We start from the raw sequence: 27,664 nt of genomic DNA, 5'->3' as shown, positions 1-27,664 counted from the left end.
AGGCCGAGATGTTCCCTGAGTCCCTGACGCACCCCTCAGCCCGCCACCTTGGACCCCCGCCGCGGCGTTCCGGCCCTCCAACCCCCTATCCTCCAGAACAGAACCCCAGGCTCCCCGCACGACTCCGCTTCCCGCGCCCGCCCTCTCGGAGAAGCCCCCTCCATCTTTCCCCAGAGAAGCCACTCGCCTCGCCCCACCCTACGCTTTCCGGGGCTCCCCTCCCGCCCCGCCCGCCTCGGGCTTCCTCTCTCCGCACTCCCTTCCCGGGTTCTGCTCCCCTCCGCCCGGAGGAGGGCGCCCCAAGAATGCCGGCAGGGCACCCCTCATTCCGCACTCCTCCGGACCTCTCCAACGTCAGGATCCTGACCGCTCAGTCCTCCAGGCTCGGGCTTCGGGACGCCCCAACTTCGCCTTCCTGACCCGCCGCCTCGCCCTCAGGGCTCCCGGACTCCCCAACCCCGGGGCACTGACTCCCCGCCCCAGGGCTCGGGTTTCTCCACATCGCGACGCTCCTCCGGGCTGGAGTCTGGGGCTCCCCAACGTCTCGAGCCTGACATCCCCGAGCTTGCGCCCGGGGTCTCCCCAACAGCCCGGTCCTGACGCGCCTCCCGCCCCGCTCCGCGCCGCCCACCCCGGGACTCACCGGCAGCGGCGGCCGAGCCCGTGCACGCAGCCCAGCCCGCACTCCCGGCCCGGGGTCCCGGCTCCCAGCTTCCTGCAGGCGGCAGAGACAGAGGCCGGCGCTTCTCAGTGGAGCAGCAGGGAAGAGGGGACCGCGGGGGGCGGGCTCCGCCCGGCTCCGCCCCTTCCCGACCCGGGGGCGGGATGCGCACACCCGCGCGGCCACAGCCGCCGCTGTTGCCGCCGGCGAGGAAGTTGACTTATGCCTCTTCCTTCCAGCCCTGTGTTAGGTCCGCACAGCCCCCTTTCGGCGGCTAAAAGCCCAAGGGGACGGGAGAAACAGAGACGAGTCTACCGCTGCCCTGTTCTTTCTAAGACCCACCCGAGGGGGGCACTGCCGAAGTCTTTCGGGCTGGGGAACAAACAACAAACTTCATCTTTTATCGTAAGACTGAATTCAATCTACTCTCACCACCCGAATCTGCACATTAAGGGTCATTCTGCCTGTGAAATCATGTTTTGACACACCCAGGAGGGCTATTGCAGACACACTTTCACACCCCTGAGATACACCCTCGAAGGACTTATGCACCACAGGAACACACCTCTTATACTGACATGCTAGTACCCACGTCTATACTCCTGTCTCTTCTAGCGGGTACTGATAACAGTGACCTACTTACACAAGGGGGGGCGGGGTGGTCAGGAGAGGAAATTCCACATTTGGTCCCAGATTTGTCCTCCCCACCCACAGTGCTGTCCATATTTTACCATAAGAAAAATACACTTAAGATATAGGAGCATCGGTACTTCCCTGGCGGTCCAGGAGTTAAGACTCCGCACTTCCACTGCAGGGCGCTCGGGTTTGATCCCTGGTCGGGGAATTAAGATCCCGCCTGCTGGCGCCACGTCAATTAACAAATCAAATTGGCTTTGCTGTTAAAAAAGCAGTCTTCATTATCTGGAAAAAAAGAGAAGCCCATCAGATCCTGGGAGGATGGTCCACACCAGCGCTATTCTAAGAGATTCATTTAATTCATTTCATGACTCTGCTGAGACAGGCAGGCCCAACTCTTGTCTGTTGAAACCTGGCACTTTTCCATTATATACTGTATGAAATCACTCATATGTGGAATCTAAAAAATAATACAAACAAATGTATATGCAAAACAGAAACAGACTCACAGGTATAGAAAACAAACTTGTTACTGAAGAGGAGGAACAAGATAGGCCTATGGGATTAAGAGATTCAAACTACTGTGTATAAAATAGATAAGCAACGAGCATATACTGTATAGCACAAGGAATTATAGCCATTATCTTGTAATAACTTAGAATATATTCTTCAAAAATACTGCATCACTATGCTGTACACCTGAAACTAATGTAATATTGTAAATCAACTATACTTCAATTTAAAAAATTGAGATCGGGCTTCCCCGGTGGCTCAGCGGTTAAGAATCCGCTTGCCAATGCAGGGGACACGGGTTTGGAGCCCTGGTCGGGGAAGATCCCACATGCCACGGAGCAACTAAGCCAGTGTGCCACAACTACTGAGGCCACGTGCCACAACTACTGAAGCCCACCCGCCTAGAGCCCGTGCTCCACAACAAGAGAAGCCACTGCATTGAGAAGCTCGCGCACCGCAAGGAAGAGTAGCCCCCGCTCGCCACAACTAGAGAAAGCCTGCACGCAGGAACGAAGACCCAACACAGCCAAAAATAAATTAATTAATTAATTTTAAAAAAAGGTAACTATCCTTTAAAAAAAATAAAAATAAAAAATTGAGATCAAACCAAAAAGTAACAATAAAAATAAAATTTGCTTTGCTAAATACACATAACAAAATTTAAAACATTTTAATTGTGGTAAAATATGCATAATATAAAATTAACCACCTTAACCATTTTAAAAAATATACAGTTCAGTAGTGTTAAGTACTTTCACATCCTTCATGCCTTTTAAATCTACTTGGATCTCATACTGGCCCCTTTCATTTCCTACTCTGAGATGATGGCCCACTTTGGTAACTCTGGAAAAAAGAGTGACCTTATTATTATTTTTGAGTCATTATAAGAGGCTCTTGGATCTTTCATAAAAGGGATGACATAAAATTCATATTTTAAGCCAAGAAAACTTTAAGCATAAACCTTCTTCTCTGTCCTTTGGCCTCCTCCCTCCCCTCTACCATTCATTGTGCATCTGCATTCTGCATTAGCTAGACTCCCCAATAGCAGAAATACCTGCTCAACCATAAATGTCAGTTGTTCTTTGGATGCCAGCCACGTAACTCCTTAGAAGATAACATTCCTTTGTCAATCCTTAAGGGGTCACAATGACCCACCACTCACCTTATACCTGCAGACGTCTTTAGTGAACTTTACATACAATAACAATATGTCATTTCCCTTAAAGACAGCTATTGATGCAGAGCAGACTGGCAGACTGGTCAGATGACCTGGGGAGACACTGAGCCACACCTAATGGAAGCTCTTCACTTAAATACTTATGACCTTGTTAACGTTACTAGCTATATTACTTGTATTCTGCCTATTGTACAGGATTATTGTTTCTTGCATGACCAAATGTGTGACTGAGCCTCCAATAAAATTAATGATGATTAGTCGACTTGAAACTACTGATCAAAGATATAGTTCTACAAAATCAATGATTATAATAGCGTAACTCTAGATGTGGGAAGAAGCAACAAGAGGGGACCATTTCCTGGACCATAACGGAATATAAGACAGGTGATTCAGAGGCTTTTGGCTACTGTTAACAGAGCCTAGTCCAGTAATAGCACATTGAGTGGCTTATCAACCAAATCCTTGCCTGACCTGGGAATGAGCATCCCTAGCGCTGTGGGACAAAGTGGTCACGAAATGCCTCCTAAACCTTGGTCAAAATTAAGACTAAAAGGGAAGGGAGTGTAAGACGAAGAATGTTGCCCACCATCCATTTGTACAAGGAACAAGTCATTGGCCACTGCAGTCGCTGACCTATGCAGAACACCCTGAAAGGAATTCAGAGCGAAGATCAGGATGACGCATTTTGTGCTGAGGGAAAACTGACAGAACTGGCCCTCAGGTAGTTAGATATTTTCAGGAGAAAATTTTATGAATCCAGTTTTTTGCATCTTCCCATACTTAGAGGAGCACTAAAACCATTAACTAAGATACGTGTTCCTTGCGAACAGCAGTCAGATCTACCAAGATTCGTGCTTGATTGCACGTACCCCCTTCTCCAAAATCACATCTATACTGGCCTCCCCCTTTACCTCTTCAGAATAGTCCTCAGAGCTCTCTGAGAGACTGTCCCCTGGGTTATAATCCTCAGGTTGGCTCAAATAAAATTTTCCATATCTTTTTTAGATTAATTGTTGATTAATTTTTTTTATCCACAAAAGACAGAATAGCCTCTAGTACATAGAAATTCATAGCTAATGTCCCTCTATGCAACACTCTCATATGGCAACAAAATTTTGACTTGTGGTTTTTCAAAAGCTGGAAAGAGGCAAGATCTTGGATTGCAGTGTTTCCTCTAAAAGAAGAATGCTAAACTCTTACTGCAATCCACATTCTATCAGACACAGTGCCCTTTCAGATTGCTCTTGAAAGCCACAGAACAGGCATATGCAACATGATTAAAAACTAGATATGCAAGACTAAGGGGCTATTTTTGTCCCAAGCTCTAAGGAATTAATTTGGTCCATTTTATACTGTGTACATACCACACTGACAGTGTTTTTCTGTCATTTCTACTGTGTGTTTATATAGAATTGCTTCTCCAAGAAGTCCAAAGTGCAAGTGATGACATCATATCCCTAAACTTCATAATTTTATGTAAAGTAGGAAAGGGGTAAGAAATGTTAGCCTTACTGTAACATGGAGACATGGAAGTGTGATGTAGTTAAACCATCTGCCTGGAATGTCTGGTATACTCATTTATACTGGTCTATCCTAAAAGAAGACCAACTACAAGACCTACTTGTGAAAACTTACACAAGAAACAGAGCTGTTTAAAAGCCCTAGTTATTATTGTTTTCTTTTCACATCTAACAAAAGACTGAGGGCCATTGACTTCTTTGTGATGTTGGCAGAGAAAAAGAGAGGCACTTTGCGATGAGGTTAGAAGTGTGGTCTTGGAAGTGAGACCATTCTGAGTCTGAGGCCCAGCCCCACCACTTAGAGCCTTTGGTAAATTACTTAATCTTTCTGTGGTTCAGGCTCCTTATTTGTAAAATGGAAATAATCATAGCCACTTCATGCAGTTATTGCTAGAATTAAATGAAAGGCACATATTAGACACTCAGCATTGTGCCTATCACATAATAAGGGCTTGATAAAGGTGGGTAAAAAGGCAATAGTTTCATGTAAGTGGTTGCTTATAGGATCCCCGATCCAATTCTACTGGAAGGAAAGATGTAGGGAATGGCATGGGAGGAACTGGGGAAACTTAAAGATCTATATTTTTAGCCTGTCAACTGAAATAAAAACAGATAAAAGTGAGTTTCAGTTTTATTTGGGGACTTACTGAGGACTATAGCACAGGAGACAGCCTCTCAGATAGCTCCAAGGAACTGTTCTGAAGAGGTCGGTGTTGATGTGATTTTGGCAAAGGGTATGTGCAATCAAGCACACATCTCGGAGAAAGGGCTGCTAGTCACAAGGAACAGGTATCTTAGTTAATGGTTTTAGTGCTTTTCTAAGTATAGTATGAGAAGATACAAGAATTTGAGTTCATAAAATTTTCTCCTGAAAACATTCAACTATCTGAGGACCCGTTCTGCCAGTTTTCCCAGAGCACAGAGTGCCCTGAATTCCTTTCAACTTGTACTGCATGGGTCAGTGACTGCAGTGGCTACTGACTTGATTTTTTTTTTTTTTTTTGGCCGTGATGGATGGCATGTGGGATCTTAGTTCCCCCACCAGGGACTGAACCCATGTTCCCTGCAGTGGAAGCACAGAGTTTTAACCACTGGACCTCCAGGGAAGTCCTGACTTGATTTTTGTAGAACTTGATGGTGACAAACACTCTTTAGCTGGCAAACCCTTAAGTCAAATCTATCTATTACTTAACATTCCATCATCAGATAGCTGCCCATACTTAGCTTTTCTATTTATATTCCCTGCCATCTGGCCAACTGGGAAAGTGACCATGACACTAATTTCACCAATTTCACACACAGGATGCTGATGAGCCATGGTTGAATCAGATTGAAAATGAAAATAACGATTTTCTTATATTGTGTGTCTATGTTATCTCATTTAATGGTGGAATGATAAGTTTCATTAAAGGCTAGCTTGATTTCATCTGGTGTGGTTCATTCCTTTTAATTTTTTCCCTTTTATTTCTTTTTCTTTTTTTTAAATAAATTTATTTATTTATTTTTGGCTGCATTGGGTCTCCTTTGCTGCACGCAGGCTTTCTCTAGTTGTGGTGAGCGAGGGCTACTCTTCGTGGCAGTGCATGGGCTTCTCACTGCGGTGGCTTCTCTTGTAGCGGAGCATGGGCTCTAGGTGCCCGGGATTCAGTAGTTGTGGCACGTGGGCTCAGTAGTTGTGGCACGCGGGCTCTAGAGTGCAGGCTCAGTAGTTGTGGCACACAGGCTCAGTTGCTCCGCAGCATGTGGGATCTTCCTGGACCAGGGCTCGAACCCATGTCGCCTGCATTGGTAGGCGAATCCTTAACCACTGTGCCACCAGGGAAGCCCCTATTTTTTCCCTTTTATTTCTTAATAATAACTATTAATTAACAATTCTGGGAGCAAACCAATTAACACAGGTAGACAAGAGAGACAAGATGCAGACATTGCTCCTGGGACCTCAGTAAACCTGAGCACGTTTGCGGTTGTGTGGCATTGCATCTGATCTCCCCTCTAGGTAACTAGTTCCTGGTTGAAGACTTACCAATGGCAAACTGAAAAAAATGAATGATAAAGTGACCAAACAGGAAACCTTCATATTATTAATAAAATAACATGAATTGCTAAATGCCAGCAACATTTGATGTGTACAAGGGTTAATTTTAACATTTGTTCCTAAATGAGACTTAAATTTAAGACATACAGTATGTAATTGGATCAATTGGATCAATTGTAAATTACCATTTACAATTACAGTATGTGATTGTAAATGGTAATTTAAAGGCAAATAAACATGTGGATATTAAAATATGAGGCCTTTTCTTACTCTTCAGTAGAAATTTGCAACTAAAAAGCCTCAGAGTAAAAAGCCCCAATGGCTCCCCTCTTCAAAGGTCCTGAAAACTGTGTTTCTTCCATTCACTTTGCTCCTGATTCTTAATCATTATATCCTGGGGTAGGAGTGCGTGGGTGTAGGGGATGGGGAAAATCAGAAAAATTGAACTTCAAAGACTGATGTCAAAAGTTTTGAGAAGTAAATGTTTTTCAGTCTGCCCAACTCCAATTCAATCCAGACTGAGTTCTAAACGAAGATTTTGGAGGGAAATTTCTCAGATTTACTAAAGAAAGAAAGCCATGTGAATTTACCCAGGATGGAAAACTGAGGTTGAACCTTTGGACTTTGCCACTCCCTCTTTGGTGTGTTGCTAGGGGTGGTACATACCCTCTGATGGCTCATTTTGGTCAATCATCTGTCATCTAAATTAGGCCGATGAGCAAAGCCATGCACCATCCTCTGTTGAACAGCTGGAGCTCAGAATCCCCTGCAGTGGCAGTGTTCAGTCCATAGCTTTTTAGCTGATTTCTGTCTGGAGGACTTATCTTGGCTCTCAGTTCCTTTAAGTAGGATGGAAAAATGAAAACGGCAATTTTGGACAAGAAGAGTAACAATTGCACTATTCACGCTTGATTCTGGTTTGGTTTCAGAGTTTTAATGATTTAAAAAAGAAAAAAAAAGCATTTCATCAATTGACCAGTTTAATTCAGCTGGTGTTTACTGAGTCTCTTTTCACTGCTTAGGGGGGAGCTAGGGGGCAGAACTGGCCTGTCCAGATGAGACTGGGATGGGACAGATAAGTGTTGGAATCTTCTCCAGTTCATATTTATGCCTCTCTGAATGAGCTCAGGGACCTGGGTAATGAGACATAGCAACTTTTTTTTTTTTTTGAGACATAGCATCCCAAGCTGACTTCTCTTACATCGTTACATCATTTTGTAATTCCCCATTTACTTCTTTAGCTCCTCCATTGGACTGTAAGCTTCTAGAGAGCAAGGTGTATGTACATGCTATTAATTGCCAAATCCATGTGACCTAACACATAGTACACGCTGGAAAAATATTGTTGAATGAATGAACCAAATAACATGAATGCTTAGCATAGCTGGAATTCAGTTAGACTAGGAGTCCACGATCATTTACTCCAGAACTCTTAGAGGATGCTAGAACGATCTAGAAATGGACTAGAAAGGGATGTGTCCTAGGCGTGGAAACGACGACAAGGAAAAGCAATTGAGGTGAAATGCTTTCCCATCTGGGAGAAGGGGAGAGAGAAGGACAAATAATGAACAGGGTTAATTCTGGGTCCCTAGTAGGATGTGCAGCAGAAAAGACCACTCAATTTTTTTTTTTTTTAAGTGACGAATTGAACTGAAGTAAACTGAGTTGTAGGCATGCAGCCTACAGAAGGGGCATCCAGAAGAGTTCCAGCTAAAGCAAAAATCTCCTTCTTCGTCGACCTCCCAATTAAGTTGAATTTCTCTATTTCTCTGATTACCCTTCCCACCAACCTGGGATCCTTCAGCTCTGAGGACAACAGGGAGGAACCTGAAAGCCACTCATGTGTGGGACCCAACTTCACTAGGTCTTTCTCCCCAAATGTTCCTGAGAGACTCCAAGAATGACGTGACAGCCTGGGGGTCTGTATCAGAGCCTTAGAATCCTGGCAACGCCAACCAAAGTTTCTAGCAGGAAGCTTACAAGGCAAGTAGTCCCTAGGATAAGATATAACCACTGAGGGAGGCCTGACCAAATTAACTAGGGTCCGTGCATGAGATGGAATGCTGTACAGTCTTCAAAAATTGTAGGGGTTATATGGCACAGAGAAACACGCTCCTGCAGTTCTGTGGTTTAGTAAAACAAAGCACGTTAGAGTGAAGTGTGATCCATTTTTTTTTTTAATGTTTTTGAAATCCATTTATATTATGGTTCTACTAAGAAGTGATCCAATTTTTAAAAAGACATATATGGGCTACAAAAAAAAAAAAGCGATATTCCCAGAAAACTTAATTTTCTTTTTTATAATTTTCAATATTTTTCAAAAATAGCCTTAATAAAATAAATACACAAATGAATGGCTGTTGTTCATTGTTCTGTACCTAAGTATAATTCTCATGGACTATAATTAAGTGTAGATTATTACAGGACAGAAATATAATAAAGTTAATTATAGCAATTGTAGGGTGCTTTGGGCACCATTTTGGGCACCCCAATTGTGGGCACTGTGCTTCTGAGCTCATAACAACAAACGAGAATCTTTATTCTCAAATAGTTGTTAAAAGAGGTAACCTGCTCAAGGCAGCAATGAACTGTGTCAGTCACTTCATCATCAGTGGTACCACAGGAGCAGGAGGCAGGGAGGTCAGCCTCAGCGAGCTCAGATTCCAGGAACCTGAGGTTCTTGGAGGGGACATGCGTGCAATAGGCAATGTGTCCCTTCTCTTCACAGCCACTAATGGGCATGATTGTCTCCTTTGACCTGCTCCTTTGGATCCCTTCCTTCCACATACCCTTTTAATGGTGCATTCAACACTTGTCCCTCTATTAAATCAGGGCTGGAGGACAACTGTGCCAGCTGATCCAATTTTATTGAGATTGAGTCCAGTAAACTTTGCAGCAAGATGAGGCTTGGCTGCTTTAAGTCTCTCCCCGCCCCCCCATCATTCTCTTCCCTCTCTCTCTCTTTTTCTCCCTATCTTCTGTTTAGATAAATCCAATTAGCCCTGAGCCTTCTACACTTCTAACAAGGGGATCAGCAAATTGTTTAGGTGAGAAGGGAAGCTCCTTATTAGGATGCTGTGAGGATACTAAATAAGATTTAGTCTGGCGACAAAGGGATATGTGGCAATTATTCAATATGCAGTATTCTGTTCTTAATTCTTTCATCTCTTCAGAAACTATTTATTGAAAATGACCTAGGTTGCTAAGAGCACTTTGCTAAGACCTAAAGATAAAGAGATGAACATGATACAACCCCTCAACCTCCATCTAGTGGTGAGGACACACAAACAATTACAATACAGTGTTACAAGGGCTGTAAGAGAGGCACACCGGATGTTATGGCAAAAGCAGAATAGGTGCTAGTCACATAGCTTTTTAGCGTTAAGAGGGTCAGCAAAAGCTCCAAGGTGAGCCATGAAGGATGAGGTCGAATAAGCAGATCAGATGGGAGGGAAGCATTCCAAGCTGAGGGAACAGCAGGTGCGAGAGCACAGAGGCACACAACAGCCCGGTTTACGGGGAATGGCGATGGCTAGAGTGTAGGCACATATGGGTGCAACCCCTGCTCACACCCCTCAATGGAAGGATGCGATGGTACCATCCCCAACCAAGTAGTTTTAGTGTTCCTAGCTATCAACACACATGGATTATAAAAGAAAGTAAAAGCAGTTCTTTGCTTTGGGCATGTTCCAACTTGTATAAAATCCTCAAGAGAAGAGATGTTTGGGGGCAGCTCTTCTTACCCAAACAGTTCCTTTAACTTGCATCAAGACTCAGTGTCAACATGCCCAGCGGCCACATGGTCCACTCCCAGAGGAAGCGAGGGCAGGGAGCCATCTCCCCTCTTCCGGCTGTCTCTGTCTCCTCTCCTGCCTCCTTTCCTTGGTCCATTTAAACTCTTTTGTTTCTTCCTCTCCCTGCACTGCCCAGTGTCCCTCCTCTTCTTGAGCTGAGTCTTATGGAGGTAGTCAATCACTCAGTTCCGTCCACTTCTGCTGCTGGACTGGATGGGGGCTTCAATCAAGTGGGTGCAGGATAGAGACCATGAACTGGCCTCAGGGTCAAATATCTGAAAGATTTTCAGAACTTTAATGTGGCCTTAGTTCAGCTACCTGGCAACAAAGAATTGATGAATTTTTATAATAAGTCTATCAATGTCTCTGCCTCGGGGAGCATTCTCAGCTTGGTGAAGAATAGACTATGGAGATTGGGAGAAACTGGAGAAAGAAAATCCATCCTCCAACCACATGGGAGGAGCCATGGTAGTGAGATTGGAGAGGTAAGCAGGGGTCACCTTATGAAGGACATGGCATGTCCTGGGAAGGAATGTGAACTACACAATGATTCTCCACCGGAGTTGAGGAAGAGGGTCAACCCTCTTCACATCATAAGTCACTCTAGCCTTTGCTCTGATGGGAGCATGTTATAGCCTTCAGGTGTGTTGGGTCACTATAGGAGATAAAATATTATAAATAAGGAAATTGCATGAGGAGGCGTTTTGTTTTTGAATGATCTTTCTGGCAGCAGGGTGGGAGGAGGATTTGAGACTAGCAAGGCTGGAGGCATGAGAAACTGGGACAAGGATACCAGTTAGAAAGCAGCTGTGGTCATGTAGACAGCTGATGAGGCCTGGAAGGAAGGCAAGGGTGCTTTGAATGAGGAGCAAACACCAGATTCAAGAGGTCCTTAGAAGGCAAAATCAATAGCATTTGGTGAGTAATTGGGGGTAGGAGTTGGCTCCCTGTACCCCCGGGCCGTTGTTCTCATCTCACTGTGTTGGAATGATTGATTAGTCTCCCCAGGGTCCTCCACAAGGGCCAGAACCATGTGTGTCTCATTCCCAGCTATGTGTCCAGCACAGAGCCCTGTGTCTGATATGTGACAGGTTTTTAAAAAAGATTTGCTGAATGGATACACAAATGATTGAATAAGGAATGACTCACACATGGATGGCTTAAGTGACAGAATGGTCAGGGGAGCTATCAACTGAGGGAGGAAATACAGGAAGAAAAAGAGGTTAGGGTCCAACACTGCAATTTTATTTTCATCAGGTTGGGTTTGAGGTGCCTATGGGATCTCCAGGAAGGTGTCAGCTGCAGGGGAGTCCTAGGCTGGTGTAACAGATTAGGGAGCTGTCAGTGAATAAACAGACATTCACACACAGGTGTAGGTAGGACAAGTATAGCAAATGAAGCAAAGAAGAGAAAGAAGCTTTTTCTAATCAGAAGGCTGGTGTTTTTTAAGATTTGTCCTTGTATTGTTTTTGTTTTATTGAGATATAATTCACATACCATAAAATCCACCAATTTGAAGTATACAGTTAAATTTTTTTTGTATGTTTGCAAGGTTGTACAATAGTCACGACTAATTCCAGAACATTTTCATCATCCTCAAAAGAAATCCTGTACCTGTTAGGAGTTACTCCCCGTTCCCTCCAGCCCCTGGCAACCACAAATTATCTTTCTGTTTCTATGGATTTGCCTATCATGGTTATTTCATGTAAGTGGAAACATACCATATGTGGCTTTTGTGCCTACCTTCTTTCATGCAGCATGATGTTTTCAAGGTTCATCCATGTTGTAGCATGCATCAGTACTTCATTCTGAAGGCTGGTGTTTCATCTTGAGAAAGGTTCCAGCGCAGTCCCATCCTTGACTTACAAAAAGCTCCGTCGGACCTTTTGAATACAACCTTCAAAGTCCAGATGGGGGGACTTCCCTGGTGGCGCAGTGGTTAAGAATCTGCCTGTCAATTCAGGGGACACAGTTTCAAGCCCTGGTCCGGGAAGACCCGACATGCCGCGGAGCAACTAAGCCTGTGCGCCACAACTACTGAGCCTGCGTGCCATAACTACTGAAGCCCGCGCCCCTGGAGCCTGTGCTCTGCAACAAGAGAAGCCACCGCAATGAGAAGCCCGCGCACCGCAACAAAGAGTAGCCCCCACTTGCCGCAACTAGAGAAAGCCCGTGCGCAGCAATGAAGACACAATGCAGCCAAAAAAAACAAAACAAAAGGTCCAGATGGGGTCCCTTCATTAATCCATAGAATCTGGAAAATCTTTATGGTGAAAGGAGACATAGAAAGCGTCCTCAGCCACTCCCCGACGGTGTCCCTGACTCTCTGGTCCACAGGGAGCTCTCCTCTCTCTGATTCCCAGGGCACTCACTGTGCGCCCTGTACAATTAATGCCTGGTTCTGTAAATTTTTCCTGTCTCGAACGAAAGCTCCTGAAGGCAGAGGGTAGGGAGTGTCCTGTGCTATATTTTTCTTTCATTGTTTGCAACACTTGGCACACTGTTGTGCTAATAGAAACCAAAATGGCACTTAAATAATCCCTCTACTTGCTAAAAAAAAAAAAAAAAAAAAAATTCCAGGAACACTATTACTTTGTTTTTAACATGGGCTTGAATATTTTTTCATAGACTCTGGACAGACCACTCTTGGATTAACAGCCCAGTTCATGATTATTTTCCATTTGCTGGGAACTTGTCCTCTTCTTTCCCCATCCTAGGCTAGACTGGTCCAGCTGCACTGATTCTTTATGGCTGGTGTCCATTCTCAATGACTGAAGCCCATCTCACACCAATTGTTAAGTATTTCCAATATTGTTGCTGTGCTATCATCCACATTGTAAGAGCAACAGGCTCCCAGCGGCTATTTTTTTCCCAATATGATGAAACCATCCTGGTCACAGGTATATGGTCCAGGAAAAGGAACCTGACCCAAGCTTTGCCAGTTAGACCCGTCTCAAGAGGAATTTGGATTTGGTTCATCCCTAGTCTACGTGATATTTAGAACATATTTATTTGTTGGGTCTTCGCTGCAGCATGCGGGCTTTCTCTAGTTGCTGCGAGCGGGGGCTACTCTTCGTTGCGGGGCCCGAGCTTCTCATTGAGGTGGCTTCTCTCGTCGCGGAGCGCGGGCTTTAGGCGCACGGGCTTCAGTAGCTGTGGCACGCGGGCTCTAGAGTGCAGGCTCAGTAGTTGTGGCGCACAGGTTTAGTTGCTCTGCAGCATGTGGGATCTTCCCGGACCAGGGCTCGAACCCGTGTCCCCCGCATTGGCAGGCGGATTCTTAACCACTGCGCCACCAAGGAGGCCTCTGTACATTTCTTGAAGGCAAATACTATCAAATATATACTGCTTACTATATATACTGTATATCAAATATATTTCTGTATACTGCCAGGATAAAAGCATTTAAAAATCCATTAAAACCTTGAGTAGAACTTCTTAATGATACCTCAATTCAATTTAGCAGCAGTGTATCAACTCCCTTCTGTAGTGGTGATCGGTTTCTACTTGGCATCTTTTCCTTTAGAAGCTCAACCTCCCTCGCATGGCAGTGCTGACAATCACATCGCTCCACTTTCCCTGGCCTGTGGGTCAGGGATGGATCCGGGCTGGCCAATCAGAGTTTCCTAACCCTTGGCAGCAGGGATGAATATGGAACACAAACTGGACCATTTGGTGTTTTCTCTGGGACTAGCAGGAATCACTAGTAAAGAGACACACTTTTTCTCTACATCATCTGCTTAGCAAGGACCATGTAAACTCAATGCTGCCTTTGGGATAATGACTGCCATTTTGAGAGAATCTGCCTGAGAATGAAACCATGTACCTTGTTCTGGCCTATGCAACTTAAAGAAAATCTGCTAGACTTGGCTCTGGAAAAATTTCTGTTAGTAAAGGAGACGGTCATGGTCCCTTTTAGTTTTCTCTTCTGACATGAATGCATATGTTATGATTGGAGCTGAAGCAGCCATCTTGAGACCATGAGGGAAAGACAAAGATCATCACAATGACATCAGTCCTGACATCTTCAAGCCACCCAAACAGTAACTAGCAACTACCTTACTCTAGTCAGGGGTTGGCAAACTACAGCCCTCAGGCCAACTTTGTGTTCCTATGCCTCAGAGGTACCGTAAGCTGTGGAGACCAAGCCAGGGCATTCTGCTCTGCCCCTACTCCCCCATCTGCCCTCCTCACGGCACAGAACATCTCGAACCCCCTGTATCTACAGCGACTGCAGCTCAGAGCGGCAAAGCAATCTCATTTTTCACTCTTGTGAAGAGAGAAACTTTTTGACTACAACCAGCATTTTTAAAAAGAATGAATGTTGTAAATCAATGCCAGTAAAGATATAAAATGAAATAAAATAAAATAAAAAGAATGAATGGAACAAAAAAAAGATAGCATATTACACATAATAAGGGTACGTACTGTTTTGTAAAACTTATCTTCTAGTTATATGTGTGTATGTACATATATGTAGGGTCATAATGTAAAAAATACACGTATATTACATATATACATTTTAATTATAAATTATATATATTACTTTATACATATAATATATATTTTATAATATATAGTGTATAATTTTATAGTGCATATATATTAGATATAATATATAGTTAAACATTATATGATATATAAATATATGTATATTATGTGCATTTTTAACATTTTGACTATATATATAAACACACATGTAACTAAAACAAATGATTTACAAAGCAATGTTTACCCTTACTATATATAATACACAATCTTTTCTCCTTTTTATATATTCTATATTTTATATATGATTTATTGTATTATATATTATGTTATAGTATTTCTTGTTGTGGGTAATGATAAAGTGAAGAGTTTAAGAAACTCTGTAATAGAAGATGGTGAAAAGGTAGGCTGGGGCTAGATTGTAAATGTGAGTCTGAGGAGTTCTGGCTTAAAGCTGCCTTCCATGAGGTGCCCTGGGGGCTTTTCAGGAAGGAGATGGTGTAACCAGATACACAGAAGCAAGAGATTGAGGGGGAGAGAGGCCTACTAGTGGGCAGTAAATTCCGCAAGGGTACTGCAGGTGCTAGAAGGCTGAAAAGAGAGTGTAGAATTTGAGGTTCTTTCTGTGAAAGTGATAGAAATTCAACTCAGACCCAGGGAAGCAAGAGTTTATTTATTGCTGGCAAAGCTGAGGAGAACATGTGGGTATTCCAGAGAATCGAATGGTATGAGCTGCAGGAAAGCAGAGCTTTGGTGACAGTATGGGGACTCCTTGCTGCTAAGTCTCTCCTTCTCTCTCTGAGTTTGGCCTTGTTCTTCCCTCATTCTCCTTCTCTCTATGAGTTTGGTACAGAAGCCCTCCGAATGTGGTGGTAAAGACTGTTTCCCCAGTTTAGCAAGCCTACAGGACTTTGTCCAGAATCGGGACGTCAATCCCAGTATATGACTCTGAGAGGCCCTGCTTTGGTCACATGCCCATCCCTGGTTCCGAACTTTTTACAAGGTTTCAGAGTGTTTTGGGCTGGAAGCTGTAGAACATCCATTTTAAAGTGATTTAAATATGAGGATAACATAATATTTTACTTACAAGAAATTCTGAGGCAGGTTACTGTTTGTTAAAATAGCGATTCTATGATGTCAGGGTCCCAGGTGGGCTTCTCTGCTGTTCTCTTGACTTTCCCTCAAGGGCAAGACAGGTTGCTGCATTTCCAAGAGTCATCTCCTTTTATAACAGGTCCAGGGCAGGAAGAAGCAAGTCCTTGACTTGCATCTATATTTAGGATGAAGAAAGCTTCCCAGGAAGAACCCTCTTCAGTTTTGTTTGTTAGAATTGTGTCATAGACCCATGTTCAACCAGTCAATCATTGGTGAGGCAAATGGAATAAATGAGACCGGTTTAGACCAATCAACCTATACCCCATAGGGTTGGAGAGGGACCCATAAAGCACATGGGTGCTCAAAACCTAAAACACAGTTAGTGTCTGACAGAAAGAACATAGGGGAAAATGGCTGATAACCAACTCACATATTTGCCATGCAACAGGGAATGGGATACTGCATTAGTTTTCTATGGCTACATAAAAATTTACCACCCATTTAGTGGCTTAAAACAAGACACATGTCTTATCTCGCAGTTTCTATAGGTCAAGAGTTTGGGCAAAACATCACTGGGTTCTTTGCAAAGCTGCAATCAAGGGGTCAGACAGCACTAGGTTTTCATCTAGAGCCTAAACTTGGGCAAGGTCTGCTTCACTCAGGTAGTTGGCAGAATTAATCATCTTGCTATTGTGGGATTGAGGTCCCTGGTTTCTGGCTGGCTATTGGCTGGAGGCTGCCCTAAGCTCCTAGAGGCCACCCACAATTCCCTGTCACTGGGCTTCCCCAACATGGCCACTTACTCATCAAACCTGCCAGAAGAATCTCTACAGCAAGTCTTCTAGCAAGACAAGTCTTATATAACACAATGTAAACATGGGAGTGACAGCTCATAGCCTTTTGCCATAGTCTGTTGGGTAAAAGCAAGTCATAGGTTCCACCCACACTCAAAGAGAGGAGAACACACAGGGGCATGAGCCCAAGGAAGTGGAGACCATGACGGGTCACCTTAGCATCTGTCTGCCACAGACATCATGAGTAGCCATGCCTGGGTCATATACCCGCTCAGTTACCAGAAGAAAGGGGATGCGAAAGCTTTCTGGGAAATAAAAAAATATGGCTCCTTCAGTTCACATGAAAATGAACGAGATATTCTGAAAATGGAATTGCTGAGACTTGGCAACCACTGAGTACGGCACAATGGTGTAGGAAATGGAAGACAGAAAGGTGACTCAGGGCTTTAGAGCCCGTGACTGGAAAGAGGACAGCGCTATGACTGAATCTGGGGATTTGAGCAGAACGAGAGAGAAGGAAGATGAAGACCTTCATCTGATGTTCCCATAGGATATCCACATGGAGTTGTGTATCTGGAGCTCAGGACAGAGGCCTGAGACTTAGATTTGGATATCATCAACCCAGAAGAAGAAGACATGTACAGTTGTGGGAATGGATGAGCCATTTGTGTACATAGCAGTGGGTGACCATGTCCACACACTCCCCTGCTAAAAGCCTTTCATATTTCCACTCACACTCCTTAAGCTTGCAAGATCCTTCGTGGTTTAGCTCTTGTTTATCTCTCTCCACTTTTGATAGACCCTCTCCCTAGAACTCTATTGCACTCCCTACAAGTCTCCAAAATGCCCTGTGCTATTTTCTCTGAGCTTTGCTTACCATTTTCCCACTGCAGGAAATACTCTTCATCCCTCCCCCCTCTCATTGCCTGGCTATGTATCCTTTGAGCCTCCATGTAGATTATACCCCCGGAAAGCCTTCCATGATTCCCTGAGACAATTTACATGTTCCCTCTTTGTGCTTCCATAACATGCTGTACAAACCGCTTTTGGAGTACTAATGGCACTGTCTTGTCATTATCTATTTACTTGTCTCTTACTAGCTTACAGGCTTCTTGAAAGCAGAGATAGGGTGTAGCTTACAATGGTCTCCAGGTCCTAGCTCAGTCCTTAGCACAAAGAAGATACTTGATGGGTATTTGTGGTTGACCGGGAAGTGAACGTTAATGTATCTCTCTCTCAGTTAAAATTCATTTGCTTATATGTATCAGAAAACTCAATCCAAAAGGGGATTAATGCTTAAGCAGAAAGGGGACTTAATGGCTCATGGAAGCAAGGAAGTCCAAGAGTTATGTTGCTTTCAGGTGTGAGTTGACGCAGAGGCCCAAATAATGCCACCAGGACCCAGGTTTTCTTTCACTATATTTTGGCTCTGCTTTCTCTGGTTATAGCTCCATTCATTGGCTAGGTCTCCCTCTTGGGAGCAGGATGGCTGCATTTGTATCTGGTCTTAAATCTTCAGGCTTTCAAGCCCAGTGGGAAAAAAGGGCCTCACTCCCAGAAGCCTCAGTAGATATCTCAAGGACCGCAATAATGCTGTGGAGTCTCCAGGCCATTCCTGAACCAAACACTGTTTGTCCAGGAGGATGCAAGACTCTGACTTGCCATGCTCAGATCTGCTCCATCAAAACCACTCGCAAAAGGGTGGGGGGTAGGAGGAGTCAGGGAGGGGGGAGGTTGGGAAGGGAGAGACTCTCCAGGCAGAAATCTTGGACTTGCCCTGGATTTTTGGTGAGGGGACCCCCCCCCCCAAAAGCTAATTTCCACTAAGCAATGCCTGCAATTCAGGGGGATTGGGAGGATAAAGATCCTACAAAGAAATTCTAAGTAAGAGAGATTAAAAAATAAACAAACTAAAAAGACTGTATAGTGTCATCAAAGGAAAAGAGACTAATATTTGTTTAGCATCTACCATGTGACAGGAACTTTTCACACAATATCTCATTTAATCCTCACAATAACCCTGTTGCATAGAATTTTCAAATTCCCAGTCAACAGAGTCTCAGGGTAAACATCCCACAAGAGGGCTGGGACAAGTGAGCACAAAGGTGAGGATTGGACATTTGGAAATAGGAAGTCCCAGCTGATGTTCCTGATGTTTATTTCTGAAGAGCTAGGAGGGCCACAGGGAATGAGTAATGAACAGGTGGTTATTCTTCCAGGGAGTTTGACAATGAAAAGAAGGATAAAGGTGGCATCAAAATACAACTGTTTAAATGTGCTTCCTTGGGGCTTCCCTGGTGGTGCAGTGGTTAAGAATTTGCCTGCCATTGCACGGGACACGGGTTTGAGCCCTGGTCCGGGAAGATCCCACATGCCGTGGAGCAACTAAGCCCATGCACCACAACTACTGAGCCTGCGCTCTAGAGCCCTAGAGCCACAACTGCTGAGCCCGCGTGCCACCACTACTGAAGCCCATGCACTTAGAGCCCGTGCTCTGCAACAAGAGAAGCCACCACAATGAGAAGCCCGCGCACTGCAAGGAAGAGTAGCCCCCACTCGCCACAACTAGAGAAAGCCCATGTGCAGCAATGAAGACCCAATGCAGACAAAAATAAGTTAAAATAAATAAATAAATAAATAAATGTGTCTCCTCGACCACAAAGTGGGCTTCTTAAAAGGCAAGGACCAAAAAAAAAAAAAAAAAGGCAAGGACCTTATCTGTTCCTATGTCTCCAGCCTAGGAGAGGGCCTTGCCCACAGTGTCCATCACTATGTATTTGTTAAATTAATGAGTAAATGAGTGAATGAATGGAAGAAGAAAAACAGTATCCCAAGAGGAAAGGAAGAAAGAGAAAGAAATGTAGAGATAGGTTAGATTTAAACATGTTTCTAGAGCAAGTGCAAAGAGGTTGACAATGAAAGAGAAAGTGGATGAATGAAGCAAAATTCCCTATGAGGTTCAAATCCCATGGAGGAATAAGTCTCAGATAAAGATTTCCATTTTCTTCCCCCAAGGCAAGAGGGAGGGCTATGATCTTCAGAAAGTCTAGGGTGGAGGGGACGAAAACCAAATGCACTTGTGTCTACTGCCCTCAGTCTTCACTGTGAAAGAGTAAACGTGCTTATTTCTCTAACTCTGTTGAAGGTACATTCAAGGCAGCCCTAATATTTTAATTCATGTCTCACTCCCAGAGTGCTGGGCATAGAATAGATGCTAAAATAAATGTATCAACTCAGTGAGTTGAGTTGCATAAAATTAAATTATCTTTTATAAAGTTTGAACAGAGCCTGCAGAAAGGACAGCCACAATATAGTCCTGATTTGGTGGCTTGTAGGGACTTTCTAGATGTGGAAAGAGGGAGGCAGGCAGTGCAATGTGTACATGTGATCTCCTCTCCAGAATGTCTTTGATGGGCAAATAGCTCCTTATCATTGTTTTTTTTTTTTTTTTTTTAGTACAAGCTTACACCCCATTTCTTCAGAACATTTGGGCTTTGGCTGTGATTATGAGGTTGAGCATTTGTAATGACAGGTCTGTCTTGGGAAATTATAGGATGCAAGGTCTCAGAGGTTAGCAATCAGGAGGGATTTACTAAGCCTGTTCTGGGACAATGCCAGGGCCATCCCTCTTAACAGACTGACTCAGCCATCATTGCCACCTATTCAGCAGGTGGCAGAGTTGGTCACACCGCCTCTGCCCACATGCCCATTCTGCCCATCCCCTCAGGGTCTCCGACACCAGCCAAGTGAGTAAAGCCTAGGGCTGCAGGGTACCTCCAGCTTCAGGGGGCAGCTTCACCTTGAACTCTAACATGGCTTTAAATGTTTCACTCCATAGAATGAGGTGACCGGGAAGATGGACGATTGCTGATTAGAACAATAGTGAATTGAAAAAATAAAATAATCCACAGTGAAAAACTCACTCTCCCGGCTGTATTTAGTCTCTAACAGGTACAAGGATAAAGTAAATGGATGGAGTGGGGGTGGGATACGAGGTGGGGTGGTGACATCAGGAGGCCCCCTTTGGCGTGGGCACCCTTATGGATGTGTTCCTGGGAGGAGAAACAAGGAAAGGAGGCTGGAGAGAGTGGAGTTTAAGTCCACGCCTTTGCGGTCGTGGATGGTCAAGAGCAGGCTGGGCTGGGCAGGGAAGCAGGAAGTGTCTTGCCCACTTCCAGGGATTTCTGCTCTTCTCTGTACAAGCAGGTGGTTTATTTCCATGTAAGCTATTTTGAATTTTTACTTTGTACAGAGTTGGTGTGTCTTTTCTGCAGAGGCCCAGAAAGAGGCAGGGAGGGCAGGGAAGTCTGGCATTGAACCCAACCAGAATGAGGTTCTTGATGTATGACTCTTTCACCTAATTTCAAGTAAATATATCTGCTCCCTTTACCGTTCCACTTACCCAGCTCTACCAGGCAGGGTTCCCATCTGTACCAACAGGTGTACATTCAACAGCTGTCCGTTTATGGGGGAGAGTCTATTATCAAAACAGGGGCCAGTCCTCGGAAAAACTGTACAATGATTGAAATCCCTCTCAGCTCCTCCCTCTCCTGGCCCTGCCCTCCCCACCGACTCCCCAGCACAATCTAGTTGTCAAGGAACTCAGTCAATTTATGGTTGAAGAGGTGACCTTTCTCATTGTCTATATTCATTCTAATAACAGACCTTATACTTTGCTTTCCTGTACATTATCTCATTTGGCAGCAACCCTGTGAGGAAGGCAGTCATGGTCATTATTTCCCAAAAGGTATTTCTGACCACTTATGAAATGAACTGTCATTTACTCAGTACTTTTTGCTCGCCAGACCCTGTGCCAAATGCCTTACATACCTCGATTAATCATCATGACCACTCTCGGAGGTTGACAATATTATCCCTATTTTACAGAGGAGAAAGCTAAGTATAAGCAACTTGCCAAAGGCCATGAAGCCAACTAGTGGCAAAACCAGGATTAAGGCCTGAGTCTGGCCAAGTCCAAATCCTGTGCTTTTATCTCCTATGCCATTCTGCCTGTGCAGGAGGCAGGCTAGTTATTAGTACACCCCTTTTTAAGGGATCTTTTTCTCTTTTAAAAATGGAAGTTCAGAGAATTGTTTTATAGAACCTGGTAGAGCTGGGGCTAGAGCCCCCTCAAATAAATGATACCAGAAAACAAATTACTCCATCTAGAGGGATTGGACTGCCGTGTTGGATTTCACGGTAATAAGCAAGGAATAGGGACTTCCCTGGTGGCGCAGTGGTTAAGAATCCACCTGCCAATATGGGGGACACAGGTTTGAGCCCTAGTCCGGGAAGATCCCACATGCCACGGAGCAACTAAGCCCGTGCACCACAACTGCTGAGCCCGCGCTCTAGAGTCGCGAGTCAGAACTACTGAGCCCACGTGCCACAACTACTGAAGCCCTCGCACTTAGAGCCCATGCTCTGCAACAAGAGACGCCTCCGCAGTGAGAAGCCCACGCACCGCAACGAAACCCCCGCTTGCCGCAACTAGAGACAGCTTGCACGCAGCAACGAAGACCCAACACAGCCAAAAATAAATAAATAAATAAATTTATATGAAAAAAATAAGCAAGGAATAATCTTCCTTGTACCTCTCAAATCATACAGTAATACCTGACTATAATACCTCCCTCTTGCTTCGTAAGTTGAGTCCAAATAAAATAGAAGAATTTCCTAAACCTCCTGCAACTGGCTTCCTTCCCTACTATGTTCCACTGAAATTGCTCCTGTCAGGATCACCTGTGACCACCCGGCTGTGTTATTCTACCTTACATGTGTATCTCTCTTGGCCTCTCTGCAGCATCTAATTGCTGACCACTTATTGAAATTCTCCCCTCCCTTGATTTGGGGGCAGCAGTCTGTTCTGGTTTTAGTGCTATTTCTCTGGCCTTTCCTTCTCAGCCTCTTTCAAAGGCTAAGGTTTCTGTGACCATACCCGTGATGGTTTAGGTGCAAAGGGCAGAACCCACCCAGGCTAGTTTAAGAGGAAAGGGATCATTACAAGGTATTCATTGGCTTATAGAATCCATGGGCGAGCTGAAGACCCTAAGCTGAGTTACTAGGAACAAAGATAATGTTAGGACTGAGTTGCCAAGGGAATTGCAGCTCCTGCCACCACCGGGAAGTGCCTGCTGAACCAGGAGACTGCTGGGATGTCCGCCCACCTGAGAACTAGGGCCGCGCCCTCAGCACCAGCAAAAGGGGTGCCTCCGCCCTGCCTGGCCCCACTCATTCCACTTGGCAGTTGGAGTCTTACATGAGGGCGTCTAATTGGCAGAACCTAAATCACATCCTTGGAAACCCTAGCTGCCAGGAGTCTGGGAAATGACGTTTTAAGCTTTCCAACTTTGCTGTACAGGAAGGCACGCTAAAAGGAGATCCAAATAGGCATTGAGTCACATAGTCTCTTATATTTTGGTATTCTTCAGACTTATGTTCTTGTCCTTTTCTTTTCTGGTGCTGAGACTTGTCAATTCATGGCGTCAACCACCATCTGGGTTATCTCTAACCCTGGGCTCCAGATCTGAATGTGTAGCTGGCTACCAGATAGCTCCTCTTCCTCTGAAGTCAGTGTTTTCCATCTCAACAAGTGGCACCACCATCTATCCAGTAATCCAAGCCAGAAACTGGGGACTTTGCTCTGTCCCTCATCTGCCTTGTGAAAAAGGTTTTTGGGGTATGCAGTTGGTCTGTGTTTTCCAGTCTTCCTGCAGTTAGGTGGAGCCATGGGTCTGCGTCCTGGCCAATGTAGTCTGAACATAGGTAGTGTGAGCAGAGTCCAGGTGAAACCCATAGAAACCTTTCACGCAGTATCTGCCAACTGAATGGAAAGATCTTTAGAAACCTGGAGGAGGGCAGAGCCATACATATAATGAGCCTGGGTCCCTGAATGACTTGATGGAAATCTGCAACTCCCAAAACTGATCCGCATGAGACCAATGATGAGGTGGGTGTGGGGTCATGAAAGCATGCTGTTCAGATCTCCTGCTGGGGGGAACAAGATGTACTATGGCTTCAGCTCTGCCCCACTGGATCTATCATTGTGTCTGTGCCAAGCCTATACTTTCCGTGAGCTGGTCTCTGCCAATGACAGTCTAGTGGGAGTACAAATTTGGATCCATTCCTGCAAGACCTGGGATTCCTCCAGCAGGTGACTTTGACTATGGATTCTCCATCAGCCTGGTTGAGTCTTTCTTGGGACTACACTGAACGCTTCCTACCCATCCTCCTTTCTTGGCTTTCTCCTTTGCAGGTGTCAGAGCTTCACGGTGGTCTGAAAGTTCTTCTTGCCTCCCCTGGCATCCTCCTATTTGTCCTTCATAGGCATTTCCCCCAGTAAATCTCTTGCATGTCTAATCTCATCCTGGCATCTGCTCTCAGAAGATCCGAACTAACACAGAGTGAGAAATAAAAACTTTATTATATTATACGATAGAGATTTGGGGGTTGACAGTAGTTAGGTTATCCTAATGTAATCATCAAGTTTTGAATAATTCTAAAAGGTATTCTCTTTCCTCTTTGCAACTGCCTCCTGAGCTAACTGCTCCTATTATTAGTAAGTCTTCTGTATCTAATCTTGGTAACCAAACCAACTTCAGAATCCACATCCGAGTCACCTTCACAGTGATCTTTCTACTATTAACCACCCCTTTTTTGTTTGCTTATTTGTTTCTTTTTGTTTTGTTTGTTGTTTTTAAATTATTTTTTTATTATTTATTATTTATTTTTACTTATTTCTTTTTAGTTTTTTGTTTGTGTGTTTGTTTAACCGCTACTTTTGAAACACCTATACAAGGCTCTGAATACATGTTCTTTCACTTACCTCAACAATCTTGCAAGGAAATTATTATTAGCTCTATTTTACATAAAGGGAACAAAGATTTAGAGAGGTTAAGTATCTTGCCCGATGTTATATCTCTGGTAACTAACAGAATTGGTTCTTGAACCCAAATCTGTCTGTTGCCAAAATTTGTCTTTTTCTTACTACCCCATCAGTGCTTGGATTTAAATGTTTTTTCCTGTTGCAATATACCATAACAAATGACATTCGCAGGCATTATCTACGCCTTTGAGTTAACCTAAATTCTGATGCAAGTTTAGCTGGAAAGTAAAGCAAATAGACCACAGGCTAATCAGGGAAGGGGTATTATATTCATAAAGCATATTATAAATATGTGAGTAAATAAAGTATCCATTTAAGGATATTGATGCTCTAGGTGTGTTTTCTTCATTAAAATTTTCTGTTTTAAACTAAAAATATAATCATTAAAAAAACTGAAAAGAAAGTGGGAAAAATGTGAAATGATAAACAATCCCAATATTTGAATCTCCACTGGTATTAGAGGTTACATTAGGTGCCAAGTTGAAACATTGATAAGCTGGGTGTGAGGTATGCATGCTACACCCACGGCTCTGGAGTTCTGAACTCCATTCAAAAGAACATTTAAAAGCAAGCAGCTCAGAGTGCTGTTATGTAAAGGTACAACCAAGTACCTATTTTAATGCATTAAAAGCAAGTCATTTATCATTTCCATTCATTATTATTGTTTTCAGGGTTTAAAAGCATCTGATAGAGAAGCCATCTCCACGCACAGGCGTGAGTACCACAAGACTCTGCCAAGCCACATGCAAATTTGATGACATCATGCCCTGATAAATAGCTTTCAGAGGCTCCACATCCCACTGAGCTTAAGGAGTAAATTCCTGAGACCAGCACTGCAGGCCCTCTGTGAACTGACCCTTACTTCACCTCTCGTGACAGTCTCCATGGCCACGCTCCACTCCAGCCCAAACACAGCAGTGACAAGCTCTCCCGTGCTTCCTCCTGCCTCTGGGTCTTTGAGAATGCTATCCCCTCTGGAGGGAACATCTTTCTCCCACTCTTGTCATCTGAAAACTCCAACAATTCCCCAAGATACAGTTCATGCGCCTCCTTGTCCAAAAAGCTCTCCCTGAAACCACTATCAGCCATATCCAACTCCCAGGCTGAATTCGGTGCCCTCCCCACCGACACCTCCCCTCACCCCTTTCTTTCCTGCTCCTCCAGGACCCTTGTCACAGCACACAATTGTAATTGTCTATTTAAACATCAGTCCTACCCATTAACTACTTTGGTTCTTGAAGTTGGAGATTGATTTTACATAAAGGTGTTACTCCAAAATAGTAAGTGCTTAGCAAGCAAATGTTTGTGAAATGAATGAGTGACTAACAGAGGGAGGAAGGAAGGAATAAAAACGTTGGTTTCTTTGGTACACAATTCATATATGCTTTATGCAATTTAGAAGGGCAATTCATTTGCCAATATCCAAAAAGAATGGATCTTGTATCTTGTTGTGGGCATCCAACTGTATTTTAGTTTGGCTAAAATTTGGGGGTCACAATTTTAGGAACTGAGAGTTCGGCAAAGAAAGTAATTAAATGGTTATTAACAGGGATTTATTCAGGGGTCCTGAACTCACTGAAGTTATATGAAAAATTGTGTTTGTGTGTATATGCATGATGGAATAAAAATTCATGTTTTAAGACAAGAAAATTTTGTTTGTTTATTTATTTATTTATTCTGGCTGCGCTGGGTCTTAGCTGCCGTACGCGGGATCTTCGTTGCAGCATGCGGGATCTTTTAGTTGCAGCGTGCGAACCCTTAGTTGCGGCATGCATGCGGGATCTAGTTCCCCGACCAGGGATTGAACCTGGGCCGCCTGCACTGAGAGCATGACGTCTTACCCACTGGACCACCAGGCAAGTCCCAAGACAAGAAAAATTTAAACATAAACTTTTCTTTGCTCTTTGGCCTCCTCCCTCCCCTCTACCATGCATTGTACATCTGCATTATGCATTAACCAGACTCCCCAATGGCAGAAATACCTGCTCAAACATAAAGATCGATTGTTCTTCTGACGCTAGCCACATAATTCCTCAGAAGATAACATTCCTTGTCAATTCTTAAGGGGTCATCATGACCCACCACTCACCTTGTACCTGCAGACTTCTTGGGTGAACTTTATGTACAATAACAATGTATCATTTCCCTTAAAGATAGCAATTGGTGCAAAACAGACAGGTCAGATGACCTGGGGAGATACTGGGCCACACCTAATGGAAGCTCTTCACTTAAATACTTATGACCTTGTGAATGCTACTAGCAATATTACTTGTATTCTGCCTATTGTACAAGATTATTGTTTCTTGCATTATCAAATGTGTGACTAGCCTCCGATAAAATTAATGATGATTGGGTGACTTGAAATGATTTACCAAATATATGGTTCTATAAGATCAATGATTGTCTTAGTGTAACTCCAGGTATGGGAAGAAATGACAAGAGGGAAACATTTCCTGGACCATAATGGAATATAAGACAGGTGATCCAGAGGCTTTTGGCTACTGTTAACAGGGCCTAGTCCAGTAATAGCACATTGAGTGGCTTATCAACCAAATCCTCGCCTGACCCGGGAATGAGCATTCCTAGGGCCGTGGGACAAAATGGTCACGAAATGCTTCCCAAACCTTGATTGAAATTAAGACCAAAAGGGAAGGGATTGTAAAACAAAGAATGTTGCCACCATCCATTTCTACAAGGATCAAGTCATTGGTCACTGCAGTCACTGACTTATGCAGTACACCCTGAAAGGAATTCAGGGCAAAGATCAGGATGAAGCATTTTGTGCTGAGGGAAAACTGACAGAACTGGCCCTCAGGTAGTTAGATATTTTCAGGAGAAAATTTTATGAATCCAGTTTTTTGCATCTTCCCATACTTAGAGGGGCACTAAAACCATTAACTAAGTTACCTGTTCCTCACAAATAGCAGTCACCTCTACCAAGATGCGTGCTTAAGTGCATGTACCCCCTTCTCCAAAGTCACGTAACTGGCCTCCCCCTTTACTTCTTTGGAACAGTTCTCAGAACTCTCTGAGAGACTGTCTCCCAGGTTATAATCCTCAAATTGC

The 27,664-nt window shown here is 44.0% G+C and overlaps 1 protein-coding gene across 1 annotated transcript in view; it reads right to left on the bottom strand.

Moving 5' to 3' along the window:
- Positions 1–27,664, bottom strand: part of PAQR8 (progestin and adipoQ receptor family member 8) — a 116,912-nt gene that overhangs the window by 41,887 nt on the left and 47,361 nt on the right. Inside the window, exons 6-9 of the mRNA XM_057554928.1 lie at positions 12,080–12,287; positions 10,286–10,611; positions 7,209–7,381; positions 644–1,582 (exon numbers count right to left, since the gene is read on the bottom strand). The gene's annotated coding sequence lies outside the window, so the exon portion shown is untranslated. The remainder of the gene's footprint in view (positions 1–643; positions 1,583–7,208; positions 7,382–10,285; positions 10,612–12,079; positions 12,288–27,664) is intronic.

The sequence above is a fragment of the Balaenoptera acutorostrata genome, chromosome 10, assembly GCF_949987535.1.
Source record: "Balaenoptera acutorostrata chromosome 10, mBalAcu1.1, whole genome shotgun sequence".
In the NCBI taxonomy this organism is placed as follows: Eukaryota; Metazoa; Chordata; class Mammalia; order Artiodactyla; family Balaenopteridae; genus Balaenoptera; species Balaenoptera acutorostrata.
Note: the sequence above shows the minus strand (reverse complement) of the source record. Positions and strands in the feature narration are given on the sequence as shown.